The sequence below is a fragment of the Oreochromis niloticus genome, linkage group LG15 (genome assembly GCF_001858045.2).
Source record: "Oreochromis niloticus isolate F11D_XX linkage group LG15, O_niloticus_UMD_NMBU, whole genome shotgun sequence".
Lineage (NCBI taxonomy): Eukaryota > Metazoa > Chordata > Actinopteri > Cichliformes > Cichlidae > Oreochromis > Oreochromis niloticus.
In genome coordinates this window covers 39,616,628-39,631,886 of record NC_031980.2, presented here as the reverse complement: position 1 = coordinate 39,631,886, position 15,259 = coordinate 39,616,628, and the positions used below count along the sequence as shown (strand labels likewise).

Below are 15,259 nucleotides of genomic sequence, written 5' to 3'. Positions count from 1 at the left end.
AACAAAAAAAACAACTTATAATTGATTTAATTTATGTACAAGAAATACTCACTTTCCTCCATAGCACTTAAGTGGACCCTCCATCCTTCATCTATGGGTATGTGCAGGTTTTCTTCAAGACTGGCAACCAAAGATCTCCCCCTCAGGTGAACCTCACAGATGTTCAAAGTTAAATAATTAAAGTTAAAACATTTTTTATGTTAACTTTAGAATAATTAAATATACTTGTGATGGCTGCAGTTACAGCCACACAGTGGTAATGTCTACCAAACATCAGTGTTACAATAGAGGCTTAACGAGAACACTACACTTACATTTTTCTTTCTTCAAATATAGGATTTAATTTACAAGGTAATAAAGAATTGGTTTTGGTTTAGAATTAATTTACTTATACAATCACATAAAGCTGTATTCTAAAATAAGTGCGCACATTTTAGTTTCCACTGTTATGTATGTATGATTGAATCTTTCTTTGTTTTCTGAGTTAGCTCAGTGGCAGCTGCTCTCAGTCCATTGGTTGATAAGCTAAAAGGTGGAAAAGGGGCGGAGCAAGCCTATGTGGAGACCTGCAAATTGGGTCATACCACTACTCTGGATCATAGGGGGGAAATGGAATTTGTTATGTTAGTTTTAGTTGGGTTTTGTGTGTTCTCCACCTTTCTGTGATTTTGTTGGCTGATCAGCAACTGTTTAAGTTTCCCCTTTGTCTCATTTATAGGTTAGTTTGTTTGAGTTAGTAGTATTGTTTGCTGCCAGCTTCTGAGAAGAGTTCTGTTACTTTGACCTCTTTTATGGGTCCAAGATTTTGAATTTTCTGTATAATTTAACCAAGTGTGTTTTGGGGTCAAATAAAACACTTTTTTTGCACTTTAACCTGTGCCTGACGTTCCTTCGCTGCTCGGTCCATCACAATACTCAAAAGTTAGCAAGGATAACATTTCTCATTTTTAATTTTCATTGAAGTGAACGTACATAGATATAAGTTAAAAATATATAAGCAAGTGTGATTGCACAGCTTGTGTACCCGGGACCGATCATTCGGACAATTAAGTCGGTGACTTTCGTCTGTGAAGTAATGACAGGCTGCTTTCACCCAGTGTCATAGAGCAGCTCGCACTGCCTCCATCTAAGTGCAGAGCAGATCAGCTGTATGCTGAGCAGGGTCTGAATGCAGCCGACACTCTCAGTCCCGCCAGGTTAACCCTTTAACAACTTAGCCTTGTGTGTTGACTAAGAACCAAAAGGCTTAATACAAACGATATTTAGAAGGCATTAAATTAGTGTATTTTATTTTACTTTGATTACACATAAACTTTGGAGTGGCGGACCTTAAAGCTACTGAGGTCTCAGAGTGAGGATGGAAGATGGTGGCTAAATATTGGTGGTGGCAGTATAAATACTCACGTATGTTGCTGTTGCCAGCATACGCGGTCTAGTGAACGAGGGAAAAAAAGGGGGTCAAAGTACTGGCACAATCTATCTTTAAAAAATTTAAATGGGACAAATTATCATTTCCTTTAAATTTTAAAATAAAAAGATGTTGTCATCAACATAGAGGTCATTTAGGTTAAATTAAATAATTGAATTAAATTAAATAGTTTAGATAGACTGTGTTCCTTTTTCTTTTTTTACCTTTTTCCCACAAATGCAACACCCAGTCTCATACTTCCTTTGTTCTGTATACAGTGATCTATAAATAGTTTGTCACACAGAGCAACCTCAGCCTCATTTCAAATAATAACTTTAAATGAGGATATGAAGCATTTTTAAGTAGAAATAACTTTCTTCATCACAAACTAGCTGGTGTTATCTGTTAAAAGATCTTTAATGAGTAGGTAAAGTTCTAGAATAAACCAATAAATTGCATTATCAACCCTTTGATTTTCAGACTGTTAGAATTCACTTGTTACTTACCATGTTTTATTTCATAGCAGTGGAGAAGGCCATTGATATCTGATCAGGTCACAGTCTAGCTGAAAATGGCAGTTTGTGAAGAATGATGTGGCTTCTTCTGAGGATTATCTTCAACCCAAACAATTGGGTAAAATTTTGACCCAATATTTGATCAAAGCTGCCCGACCTATGATCCAACAGAATTAGTCAAGCTGTGGAGTGAATAGAAGGACCCGGCACAATACCAACTCCTGAGTCATGATTTCTGAACCGATATTTGGTCACAATAACCCATCCTACGACTCTACGGCTTTTACCCAGCAGTTGAGTTATGAAAATAACCCAGCATTTTTAGGGTGTGACAGTGGGGACTCTCGCACAGCCAATGAGAATCAATATGAGAATTGATAAGGAATCAAATCGATGAGGGATACTGATAATGGAATCAGAATCTCTAAATACTTATCAGTTCCCATCCCTACTCTTACTACTAACACACATATATGAGCCCAGCAGCATGCCATTTACACCTTTTTGTTTTTTCCACATCACATTTCACTAACACTGTGCTACAGGTAAGCTGAGAGGAAGAATTGTAAGAACTGCTGTGAAAAGGTCCTTATACAATCATGTTATATACCTTTACCTGAGGATAAAATTATTCGAGTTGGATAACAGTCTTAGGTAAAATAGTAAAGGGAAGTTCTTATATAATTAATGGAATAAGTGGCCAAATCATTCCAAGCTGCAGTAATTTATATTTTGCTGCATGGCTTTTTGAGAGCACACCTCCCTTCACTTCCATGTGCTTACATCCAAAGCCAGAGGCAGGGAGAATCAGTGACATGAACAAGAGCCACAGCGTATAAGATGTGGGTTTCAAAGTGGCTTGTACATGTACAGTAACTGGGGGGAGGCGAAGCTTCAATACTGAACTAGATGTATATTAGAGTGAATCAATAGAAGCATCAGTTTATGTGTCTGGCACTATAATAAGCTAATCTGTCACAAACTTGGTTTTGTGTCCTGCTGCCTTTTTAATAAATACGTGTTTTAATCAGCTGTTGAACCACCACCTGCCCCTAAAACAACTTCAGTGCTCGCTCACTCTGCCAAGGGGATGAATAACAGTTTTTCAAAGGATAATCTTTCACTAGCTGTGCTGATGATGTCGGTGAGAATATTGGTTTTAAATCTGCCGCTGGTGTTTAAGTGGGTTAAGATTCAGTGAAGGCCACAGCAGGCCACAGTGCCATAGTACATGATCTCCATCCTCAAACCACTCAGGAAACCCTCATGGTCTATGGATATTGGTACTTTCAATTCCAAAAGAAAACTCCCCATCAGGATATCAACGTTTTGAAGGTGATTACTCAGAATAACACCTAAACAACGCCAGAAAAACTGATAAGGATTTATATGTCTGTGTAGGTTCTCAGTCATCTAGGTCGTGGCAATCTAAGGAGCTTGGAAAGAAAAGCGACTGGACTTTTTTGACGGTCTTGAAGGCGTTTCACCTCTCATACGAGATGAGAGGTGAAACGTCTCGTCTCAGCTAAAGAATCTTATCGGACGAGAGGTTAAACATCATCAAGAAAGTCAAAGCAGTTCAGTCGCTTTTCTTTTCAAGCTCCTTAGACAGCAAAGGATTGATGATTTTTTCATTATTTTATCACTTTTCTATATAAGCACAGAATTCTGAAAGCTCTTTCAGCTCATTAAGAATACCACCGTCCATTTCTGTCCGTTGACTGTGTCACTGGGCAGGTATTTTGACTGCCACCAAACTCAGTAACTATACTTTAAAATTCCTTTTAAATGATCCTGACCGAAGGTCCAGTTTTATATTTTCCAGTCATCCAGACTTAACTGCCTGATGTCTAACTTTCTTAACATGCTGATGCTGCTTGAGTTGCAAGTGCTTCATCTTCAGCTCTGCCAGTCAGGCTGCCCTTTTGACTCTGAAGTCCAAATTCTGTCTGTCCATGAGCAAGAATGCAAATCTGACCCCCTCATCCCCTCAGCCAGACCGGCAATGCTGATCAAAGCTTCTCAATGCTGCATACAAATACACTGGCAGTCTGGCAACATGCGCCTGCACAAGCACTGAAAATCAACAAAATGTCAAAGCTCAGACTGCCATGAAGGTATGTCTCAGTTTGTGGAAGTATATTCAGATTATTGTGGGTGAGGGAGGGGGCTAAAGTTGATGAGGAGAGGAGCCTTGAATAAAACATCACATTTACTGGGATAGTTTTCCTTGCATGAAGAAGATTACTTGCTCTGTTTCTGCTGGGAGCCATGTGAGCTGATCAGAGCGAGGACTGAAACACGCTCCAGTTTTGAGAGTTTTTAAAGATTTAAAAATCAACCTCTGCTTTTAAAATGCTGATTAAACATTGATAACAGGGTCCAGAGAAAATCAATGGCTGAGTGATATTAACCTAATTCTCTCTAACACAGACCCTCTCTGGGAAACGCCTTGTGTTTTCCAGCTCTCAAATACAAGTCAGATTCTAGGCTCTGGCAGGCATCACAATTGCATGTTTTCAAAGGCAGATAAAAGGTTGGAGTCCGTGAAACAGAATAGAAGTGTTTGATGTGAAGATTCAGCTGAGTGAATTCAGAGCTGCTGCAGAGTCTTGGCCTCCTCCCTGGCTGACGCCATGGTGGTAATGAAGCCTGATACTGAGCCAGAGTCTACATCTCCCACCAGGCTTTGCTGTGGAGCATACAGAGGCTCTCACTGTGGACCTGGTGGCAAGTTGAAGTGGGAGAAACTGCCACACGAGTCCTGGGTTTGAGCAACTGAAGATATGTCTTTGTTGCAACATGCAGAGCTGCTTTTGTGTTCTGTTACATGTGCTTCTAGGACAAGAAAACATTTAAATGGGTCAGCTAACACTCCAGTGTTTTATTCTCAAACAGATGAAATCTATTGCAATGTCACTATTTAGTATCAAATGAAACCCAAAGTTTTTTGGAGTTTTTTTTACCTGGTTATTTGCACTCGGCATGGGGGATTTGTAGTCAGTTCCAACATGCATTTGGAAGAGGTCTGCATATTTTCAGTGAGGGCAGAAGCCAGTGCACAAGGTTCTCAAAACTATCATAATAAAAACATTGTCTCCTGAAATTAAGGTAACTGTTTGGGTGCCAGTCAACACATTTAGGTGATCTCTGGATTCTCTACCAGTATCCGGAGCCAAAGGATTATCCAATGTAAAGCAGGCTAACCCTGATGTGAGGCAGGCCGGCTTTCATGTGTAAAAAAACCAGTTTTAACATGTTTACAGACTGGTACAAAGAAGCTGTTGTAGCTCACTCCATCCATAGCAACCCCAGGCTGTTCTCTTAGGCATCCATTGGAGTGTGAATGTTAAGTAGAAAAAGTGCTTGCATGTTATGGCTGTGAATGTCGTACAAGTTGTATTTTTAAAAAGTCCTTTGAGTTCTCAGGTAAAGGAGAAAAGCACAAGAATCAGTTCATTTATCATTTAGTTCCCATTTCATGGAGTGTTATTGGATACTGATGACCCATAAAGCTAGGCTTGTAGTGGTATTTGTGCCTTTTAGAGTGTTTTATATGCTTTTTTATTACAAATAATGTAACTTGCTGTGTAGTACAGTGCACCCAAGCAAAATGGGTTTCAGTTTTTGTGATTAAATTCTAATATTTTCTCAGTATGTTAAACAGCTGCTAATTAGCAGCTATCTGTATCTGTATGATGCATCCATAGACTGAAGAAGTCACCTGGATGAGTGGAGAAACGATCCTCCCACTGAAAGCCCTACGTTCAGATGAACAGATGAACTAACTAATGATTAAATATACCTTGAAACTGTTGTTGTGAATGTCCACTATATTAATAAAACTAAGATTACATTTCTTTAAATAAAAATAGAGCATATGATTATTTTGCTACTGTTTAAAATGTGTAACAAACATCCACCTCTTAAACTTATTACAGTTGCTGGGGGCTGGATCCTATCCCAGCCACGATAGGACGAGCTCTGACAATATGACCACCTCAGATTGGCTCCACTTGTGTTTTATGTGTTTTATTATCATTAAAAATATAACTGGAGATTCTACAAATGACCTCATTTAACAAAGTCTAAGGAGCTTGGAAAGAAAAGTGTCTGAACTTCTTTAAGTTGCTTGAAGACATTTCACCTCTCATCTGAGAAGCTTCTTCAGTTCTAGGGTCAAATGGTGGAGAGTCCCAGATTTAAGCCCAGTGGGAGTATCCCCCCAAGAGAGACAGTGGACCCCCTAATGATCCTGTACCTAATCACATGAGCTAAGGTGTGAAAATAGATGTAGGTCACAATCAGCCAGGAGGTACTGGTCCGTGTGTGTGGGCTTCCAGTAAACTTCAATGTTGAGGTTTCCAAGTTTGTGGAAACCTCAACATTGAAATCGAGGTTTCCAGTACCTCCTCTCTGACTCTCACCACCCTCTGGAACACAAACTTGGAGTAATTGGGACCCTACATCACCGGGCAGAACATGTTCCCTCTAAGCCTGATGGGAAAAGAGGGAACACACACATGTAAAGGAAGCTCTTAAAACATGTGGTTATCCTAATTGGGCTTTCATCAAGTCAGCAAAGATGCACAGAAAAGAAGACCAGACACCAGCGAGGGAGGATAAGAAAGACAGACGCAACAACATTGTCATCCCCTATGTAGCCGGTGTATCAGAGAAACTCAGGAGAGTCTTCTTCAAGCACGACATCCCAGTGTCTTTCAGACCCAGCAACACACTCAGACACAAACTGGTTCATCCCAAAGACAAAAAACCAAAAACTCAACAATGTGGTGTTTGCTGTACAGTGCAGCGAGGAATGCCCAGACCTCTACATTGGAGAGACCAAACAGCCACTTCATAAATGCATGGCACAACATAGAAGAGCCACCTCCACGGGACACGACTCGGCTGTCCGTCTGTATCTAAAGGTCAAAGGTCACTCTTTCGAGGATGCCAATGTTCACATTTTGGACAGAGAGGACAGATGGTTTGAAAGAGGAGTGAAAGAGGCCATCTATGTCCACTGTGAGCGACCATCTTTGAACAGAGGCGGTGGTTTACGACACCAACTGTCTGCCATCTATAATCCAGTTTTGAGATCCTTCCCAGACGCCTTAATGCCCACTCACATCCTGGGCCATCTGACCTCAGGAAATCACATGATAGGATGGGGCCAGGTTTCACAATGAGCTCACCTGAAACCCTGGCTGATTGTGACCTACACCCGCTTTCACACCTTGGCTCATGTGATTAGGTAGAGGATCATCAGGGGGTCCTTTGTCCCTCTTTGGGGGGGAAACTCCCACAGGGTATAAATCTGGGACTCGCCACCATTTGACCCTAGAACTGAAGAAGCTTCTCAGATGAGAGGTGAAACATCTTCAAGCAACTTAGGACCAGTGTGTCGTGGTCCTGGAAGAACCCAGGACCACGACACACTGACCTGCTGCTCAGCAGATTTTCAGTTACATTTATCACTTTGCTGGAAGCCACTGTGTGATGTTGGTATTTTTGTATTTTTTTATTTGATGCTCTTAGTTGAAGTCTATGAGGTCTTGTTTTCATTTGTGTTACTATAATACAGACAGAATATTGCTCATTTTTAACTTTTTTATCATTTTTAACTTTATTTGCAATGATCTTTAGTCCAAAGGAGACCGGTGAGTGCACACTGACCACTGCATAAAGGCCTTTTCACATCGGACACAAGCTGCGCTGACCGCTAACTACAGCGTGTGGTAGAACCTAGCGCAGGCTTCGTTTCTATTGGTCACGCAAAGGTACGTCACAGCACACTTGACTTATGCACGAGTACTCCTCGCTGGCACACTTGCGCTACTCGTTGTTCGGCGTAGCGGGAAACTGTTATTGTGCGGCGCCAGCAATAGAATTAAACTGGTTTCAAAGCGCATCGCTGCACGTGCAGCATCCTGGGTGAAAGTGCCGTTACATAGCAAAGCAGATCCCATCCGGCAGTGCTGTCAAAATATTCTTATCTAACTTCTGTTCTGGGTAATAAAGTTAGATTATGTGCCAATTCTGCATAGGTAATTTTTAGTATATGTATTTTTCTACAACATCCTCCTCACTGAAGTTGAATTTCATCTTCTGCAGAACATGTACTTTTCTGTCCAAGTGATTTCTGTGAGCCAGACCTTTCATCTGCTGCTGCTGCAGTTATAAACTCAGCACCGGGGTGTCTGTTCAGGCCCCTGAATGCTGGCTCCTGCCCTGCATAGCCTCGGCCCAGCCTCCTGGAACAGCTTTGCATGACAGCCGCTCCTGACTGATTGTGCTGCTTGTTACTGTGTCTTTGATCATTAAGCAGAGCAATGTCACCGCCTTTAGTGTCATCAATTATAATTTGGGTTGTGTCACTTTGATCTTAACAAATATTATCCCAGTTTTTTAAGCTGTTGTTGGGCCACGTGCTGCAGACTTCCAGCTTCTTCTATTAGATGCAAGCCTTGTGATGAATAATTTACCTGAGTGGATTTTCCTCCCGCATGCTCTCTCTACTAAACCTCAGACTACATAGCTCACAGCCAAGAAGTTTAGACTGAATGAGGGAGAGAGCGGGTAACATATAAATAGCTCATCATGTCCCTTGGTGGTGGCACCTACATCTGCCCAGTCCATATGGCGCTGTAAGTCAGCTCCAATATTCAATGAGTCAATACTCAGTGTGAATATTAGAAATGGTCAGAAGGTGTTTTATCAGAAAATTCCCATTTAATGTTTTCTATATTCATCAGATATTAATATTGGCTGGCTGAGGTTCCAAGATCATATAGCAGATTGAGTTCTTCACCACAGACATGTAGGTACACGGTGTTTAACTGGTGTAATCACACACTGAGCATTAGTACAGGCAGGCCACAAAATCACCCACAGGCTCTAATGAAATCCAGCTCCTACACATTCACTCTCTTTGCATTTTCAGCCTTTGATTGCAGAGCACAGAGAAGGGGCAAGAATGCAGGGAGAAAGTGGACAAGGAAGAGGGAAGATGTAGCTTTCAGCATAGGATCCTTGTGCACAACCAGGTGCGCTATAGCGCCATCAGCTCCATTTGCATTTTTTTGAGAGAAGGCTTCGAAACATTAAGCGCCTTTCCAAACCATAGACTGTAAATAAAAGATGGGCACATGTAGCTTCTGTATCTGTAAAATGAGAATCACGCAGAAATGTCTTAAATCCATTCTTTCCAGCAAGAGCTACTTTCCTATTTGAGCAAAGAAGTCCAGTTCTGTGTAAGTCTCTCATTCACCATGTTTGAGTTCATGTGAAATTAAAAACAAAAAAGGTACAGTGTGTAAAATCTCAGTGCTAGTTGTCAGTAGATTTGTCACAATCCTGAGTCATTTGACCCGGTGTTTTGAGTTTTCTTATCACACTTTTAGGTGTTAGTGGGTTATAAATCCAATCCAAGATGGTGCCGGAGTGTATGGCTGGCCGTCTTCGACTCTGCTTTCGACCCCTCCTTTTTGATCTCTGTTTAATTTTCCTTATCCTCCTGATTTGCTCTCCAAGTGGTAACGCACTAATTACCTACGATCGGCAAACACTTTTGAATCTTCGATCTTTTCACCACTATGGGCCGGATTCATGTTGGAATATAGGAGATGCCACTTCGCCCCGGATGGATTTTTCCACCAGCACACACGTCTTGCCTCTACCCTTCCCATACAAGAAATGCATCAGGAAGTGGGGTAAACGGAGGGGTATTCGTGTACGTTTTAAGGCTTACCTTAAAGCACGGGCTGTGGCTAATCTACATGCTACTATGGATATCCTGCAACATCCTCCCACTTCCCAGGACCGATTCTCTGTTAGATCGGTCACCCATCGATGGATCCGCCCCGGTGGACAACAGGTTAACTCTGCCTTCCCTGTGGCCTGCCTGCCTATCCGGACCTGGATATGGACTTTTCGAGGTGGCGTACACTGCAGCAGCCTAAGCCGATTGAGCCGCGCTCCAAGTAAAAACACGGCGCCCTTGACCCAGGTGGCGCTACTAAATGTGAGGTCGCTGGTGAATAAGACTTTCGTTCTGAATGATTTTTTCCTCACCCCTGGGCTGGACGCATTGTTTCTGACGGAGACCTGGATTCGCCCTGGTGAGTCACTCTCCTTCTCTGAGCTACTCCCGTCTGACTGTGTCTTTTTTAGTTCACCCAGACTCACTAGTAAAGGTGGAGGTCTAGCCTCAGTTATTAAACATAAACTTAATGTGGGGCATCTGCCCTCCCCTACCTACCCCAGTTTTGAAGTTCAAGTTTTGGAACTGGCTGGATCCCCCCCTGACAATATGCTTGGTGGTCTACCGACCGCCGAAATACAGTAAGACTTTTATTGCCGACTTTGCTGATCTTTTAGGATCTCTCCTTTTAAGCTATGACTGTGCTCTTATTATTGGTGATTTTAATATTCATATCTGCTGCAAGGATGATCCGTTAGCCAAGGATTTTCTCGCTCTTGACTCTTTTAGCCTGTTTCAGTGGGTAAACGAACCTACACTATGCTACACTATGACCGCCCGCGACACCTGTTGCGTATAATCAACTCCGATACCGTGGCTAACTTCTCTGTGGCCTTTCCTGACTCTGCAGAATCTGTAATTGACTGTTCTATATCTCTTACGACTGATGATTATGCTAATTCTCTGATATCTACATGCTTTCATATCCTTGAGGCTGTTGCCCCTGTTAAGGTGAAAGGTCCCAGAAATCACTCTCAAATTTGGTTAAATGACACTACACGTGCCTTACATCGTGCTTGCCGTCGAGCGGAGAGGAGATGGAAGAAAGACAGGCTCCAAGTTTCCCTTGACATACTACGTATGAGCTGCTCTGAATTTCAAAATGCTGCTAAAATGGCTAAAGCAGCTCTTCTATCGGACATTATTGTTACCAATGCTCACAACCCCCGAATGTTAGAATGTTATTTAAAATCTTTAATTCAGTGGTAAATCCTTGTCCCGAGGTGCTTCTGGCAGCCCCCCCCCCATTTCTCTGTGAACAATTTCTAAATGACTTCACAGATAAAATTAGATCTTTTAAAGCCTTACTCCCCTTAGTGAGGAGCCCTGCCCCTACCTTAGGATGCCCATCAACTTTTCATCAGTTTGAGCTGGTGTCACTTCCCACACTTAAGTGTATAATTGATCAACTGAGAAATACTGACTCTGTCCTTGATATCCTCCCATCTCGCTTTGTAAAGGATGGTTTTGATGTAATTGGGCCCAGTATCCTGTCTTTAATGAATTTATCATTGTCTTCCAGCTGCGTCCCGACAGTCTTTAAACATGCGGTAGTACAGCCTGTTCTTAAAAAAAAAAAAAAAAAAAAATCTCGATTATAATGACCTTGCAAATTACAGGCCGATTTCCAAACTTCCATTCTTGTCTAAAGCATTGGAGAAAATAGTCCTCTCACAGCTGCAGGCCTACTGTGATGCAAATAGTATCAGTGACAAATTCCAGTCTGGCTTTAAACCACGCCATAGCACTGAAACAGCGCTGCTGAGAGTCCTAAATGACCTTCTCTTATTTGCTGACTCAGGGTGCTCTTCGGTCTTAGTTTTATTGGACTTGACTTCTGCCTTCGACATGGTGGACCATAATACACTCCTATTGAGGCTTGAACATACAGTAGGCATAAGGGGTAATGTCCTTAACTGGTTTAGATCGTATCTATCGGATAGGTCCTACTCCGTCACCATTGGTGGCTGCTCTTCCTCTGTTGCTCCCCTCTGCTGTGGTGTCTCTCAGGGATCTGTGTTGGGCCCTATGTTGTTTTCATTGTATATGCTGCCCTTAGGCTCTATCTTTGAGAAGTATAATATCTCCTATCACTTTTATGCTGACCATATTCGAATTTATTTTCAGCTGACTAATGACATTTCTTCGTCACTACACTGTCTGCTAGAGTGCTTGAGAGAGGTCAAAGATCGGCTCTCCGATAATTCTCTTATATCGAATGAGAAGAAAACAGAAATCGTGCTGTTCGACAACCATACTTCATGGGGCCAATTTGCTGATACTCTTGGACCCCTTGCCGCCTCTCTTTCTGGCACTGTTACCAACTTAAGTGTTCTCTTTGACAGCTCCTTTAAGTTTGACAAACAAGTATCCTCTGTAGTTCAATCTAGTTTCTACCAATTGCATCAAATCTCCAAGGCCAAGCACTACATACCGCACAGGGACCTTGAGAAACTAATCCTCTAGATTAGACTACTGTAACTCCCTTTACTTTGGTCTCCACTCCACCCTTCTTCATAGATTGCAGGTTTTTCAGAACGCTGCAGCACGCCTTCTGACTGGAACCGCAAGGTTTGCCCCTATCACTCCAGTCCTTGCTGACCTGCAGTGGCTCCCTGTCAAAAACCGAATTGAGTTTAAAATTCTGTTGCTTACCTTTAAAATCATAAACAATACTGCTCCGTCCTACCTCACTGAACTCCTTAGTCCATATACCCCTAGGAAGCCCTAAGATCATCAGGACAATTACTCTTAGTGCAGCCTAGATCCCGGCTAAAGACCAGAGGTGACCATGCTTTTGCCCTGGCAGCCCCAAGCCTCTGGAACAATCTTCCTGCTGCTATTCGCGCCTCTGACTCCATCTATTCATTTAAATCTCTGTTAAAAACGTTCCTGTTTGACCGAGCGTTTTCAGTTAGTTAATGCACTTCCCCCTATATTTTAACTTTATGTTGCTTATCTTCCTACTAATGTCCCACTGCATAAATACCCCCACCTTATATTTATGAATATCCTGTATTTTATCTTCTACACCATGCTATAATGTTTTACTTCTTATTCTGTCTGTACCTTTGGGGTTTTCTTGTACTCTGTTATAGCCTTTTATCTTCTATCTTATGTTTTAACCTTGTTGTGAAGCACTTTTGTGTACCTTTAGTTTTAAATGTGCTATATAAATAAAGTCGTATTGTATTGTATTGTATAAAGCCCATAATCAATGTGTCCTCCAGATAACAGACACATATAGGCCCAATCACTGGCACTAATGGCAAGTTTTGCTTAATGAGGCCTGATGTCATAAGATGGGTCTGATATCAGGGGCGGACCTAGAGAAATTTTCTTGGGGTGGCCTGAGGGTGGCAAAGAAATCAAATGGGGTGGCAAAATAAAAGCCTTTTTTTAAACACATATGCAGGTGGTTACATATGGTTTAAATGACTCAAATGCAGTAAGTATACACGATTTTCATATAAATATAGTCTATAATTTAATTATTGTCTGTAGCCCACATAATTACACACTTTAGTTACATAAAACATGTGAGTTTTGATTTTATCTACTGTATAGCCTGTATAATAAATAAATATGTAGCCCAACAAGAATAAAATCCAGAAAGCTACACAACATGGGGCGGTTCATTTACAAACACAAATCTAACTTGAGTTTCACTGTTTTTTGTTAGAAACAAATCAAATTGTTACATGCTTAAATTACACAGGGGCTGGGGTCTATCACACCAGGCAAGACCTGCTAGCAGGCAGGGCATCATGGAACGCCATAACCAAGTGGCCGGCTTAGTGTACAGGAACATCTGTGCCGAGTATAACCTGGAAGTTCCGAGGTCAAAATGGCAGACGCCCCCAAGGGTGTTGGAGAATGACCGAGCTAAGATCCTGTGGGACTTCCAGATACAGACGGACAAAATGGTGGTGGCTAACCAACCGGACATAGTGGTGGTAGACAAACAGAAGAAGACGGCCGTAGTGATCGATGTAGCGGTTCCGAATGACAGCAATATCAGGAAGAAGGAACACGAGAAGCTGGAGAAATACCAAGGGCTCAGAGAAGAGCTCGAGAGGATGTGGAGGGTGAAGGTAACGGTGGTCCCCGTGGTAATCGGAGCACTAGGTGCGGTGACTCCCAAGATAGGCGAGTGGCTCCAGCAGATCCCGGGAACAACATCGGAGATCTCTGTCCAGAAGAGCGCAGTCCTGGGAACAGCTAAGATACTGCGCAGGACCCTCAAGCTCCCAGGCCTCTGGTAGAGGACCCGAGCTTGAAGGATAAACCACCCGTAGGGGCGTGCTGGGTGTTTGTTTGTTTTTATATATATATATATATATATATATATATATATATGTAACTATGCTCAAAGTGTTAATGCTATCTTATTTTAATAAACAACACTGTCATATGCAAAACTAGGGTGGCACTTGGGGAGGCAAGAGATCATTTCAAGGTGGCACTTGCCACCCCATGCCATCCTTCTAGATCCGCCCCTGTCTGATATAGGTCATGGCAAGCCTTCTGTTTGACCCAAATGTGACCTCCTGCCCGTATGAGCTGGACCTGTGGCTGACATGAGGTAGCCAGACTCTAACTCAAGGTCCAGTATGGCCCACTGGAGTATTTAGTATCTGTATATGCAAAATTAGATTAGTGTCGCTATTTCAGACTTTTTCATTAAAAATAATAATAATAGTAGCCTGGCTTTAATGAAAATGTAAAATCTATAAGATTCTAAATATGGCCTGTAGGTTTTTTCGTCACTATAGGGTTTAAAGTTACAACAGATTGTCTTGTAAAACAAGATTGCCTTCTTTGCCTTCTTTCTATGCACTCTAACAACACAATTTCAACTTTATTTTGCCAGTTTTATTTTAATACCATCAGGTACACCCCCACCACCCACCTCAGCTTCAGTTTGTAGAATGTACTGTAACAGCAGAGCTGGTGTAAGCTGGCTGACGAGTCTGTTGACTACTGGTTTCCCCTCAGGTCAGAGGATAATCAGGAAAGGTGCAATCAGCAATGTTTATTTCACACACCAGGAAAGCACTAACACAAAGCCATGCACTCTTATCGCTGCCCAGTCAATTTAAAGAATTACAATCAGGACAAAGAGACATACCACACTCCTTTGCTCTGCTGTGTTTTCCTCCTGGGGTCTGAGCTCCAAGACAGAGATAAAGGAAGAGAGTAATTAGCAAACACAAACCACCTGTGCATATCAGACTCTCCCTCCATGGCCCCATTACCTGAACCATTCCCAGCAACTCCCCCCTCCACAGCTGAGCTCTAACCAGGCCCTGATTACATTAGATTTCACAGGTTACATGTCCAGTGACTGCAGCTTCTCCTCATTGTTCTTCATAACCAACCTTCCCTTAAGTCTAGATCCAGCTGCAGTTCAGGATAATACTCTGCTTCTGTCAGCTAGTAAACAGACCAGAATTAAAAGTCAGCAACATGTATTTTCATTGTACATAAAACAAGCTACATGTGACTTGAAGCATTTTGCCAGTGAATACTTTTCAATAAAGGATTAAAGCTGTTCAGCAGATAACATCC

General features: G+C 42.0%; 1 long non-coding RNA gene across 1 annotated transcript in view; it reads right to left on the bottom strand.

Annotated features, from left to right (window-relative positions):
- LOC109194739 (uncharacterized) overlaps nt 1-14,963 on the bottom strand; it is a 31,840-nt gene extending 16,877 nt beyond the window's left edge. The window contains exon 1 of the long non-coding RNA XR_002056498.2: nt 14,820-14,963. This is a non-coding gene — a long non-coding RNA (uncharacterized LOC109194739). The remainder of the gene's footprint in view (nt 1-14,819) is intronic.
- Nucleotides 14,964-15,259: the final 296 nt, after the last annotated feature.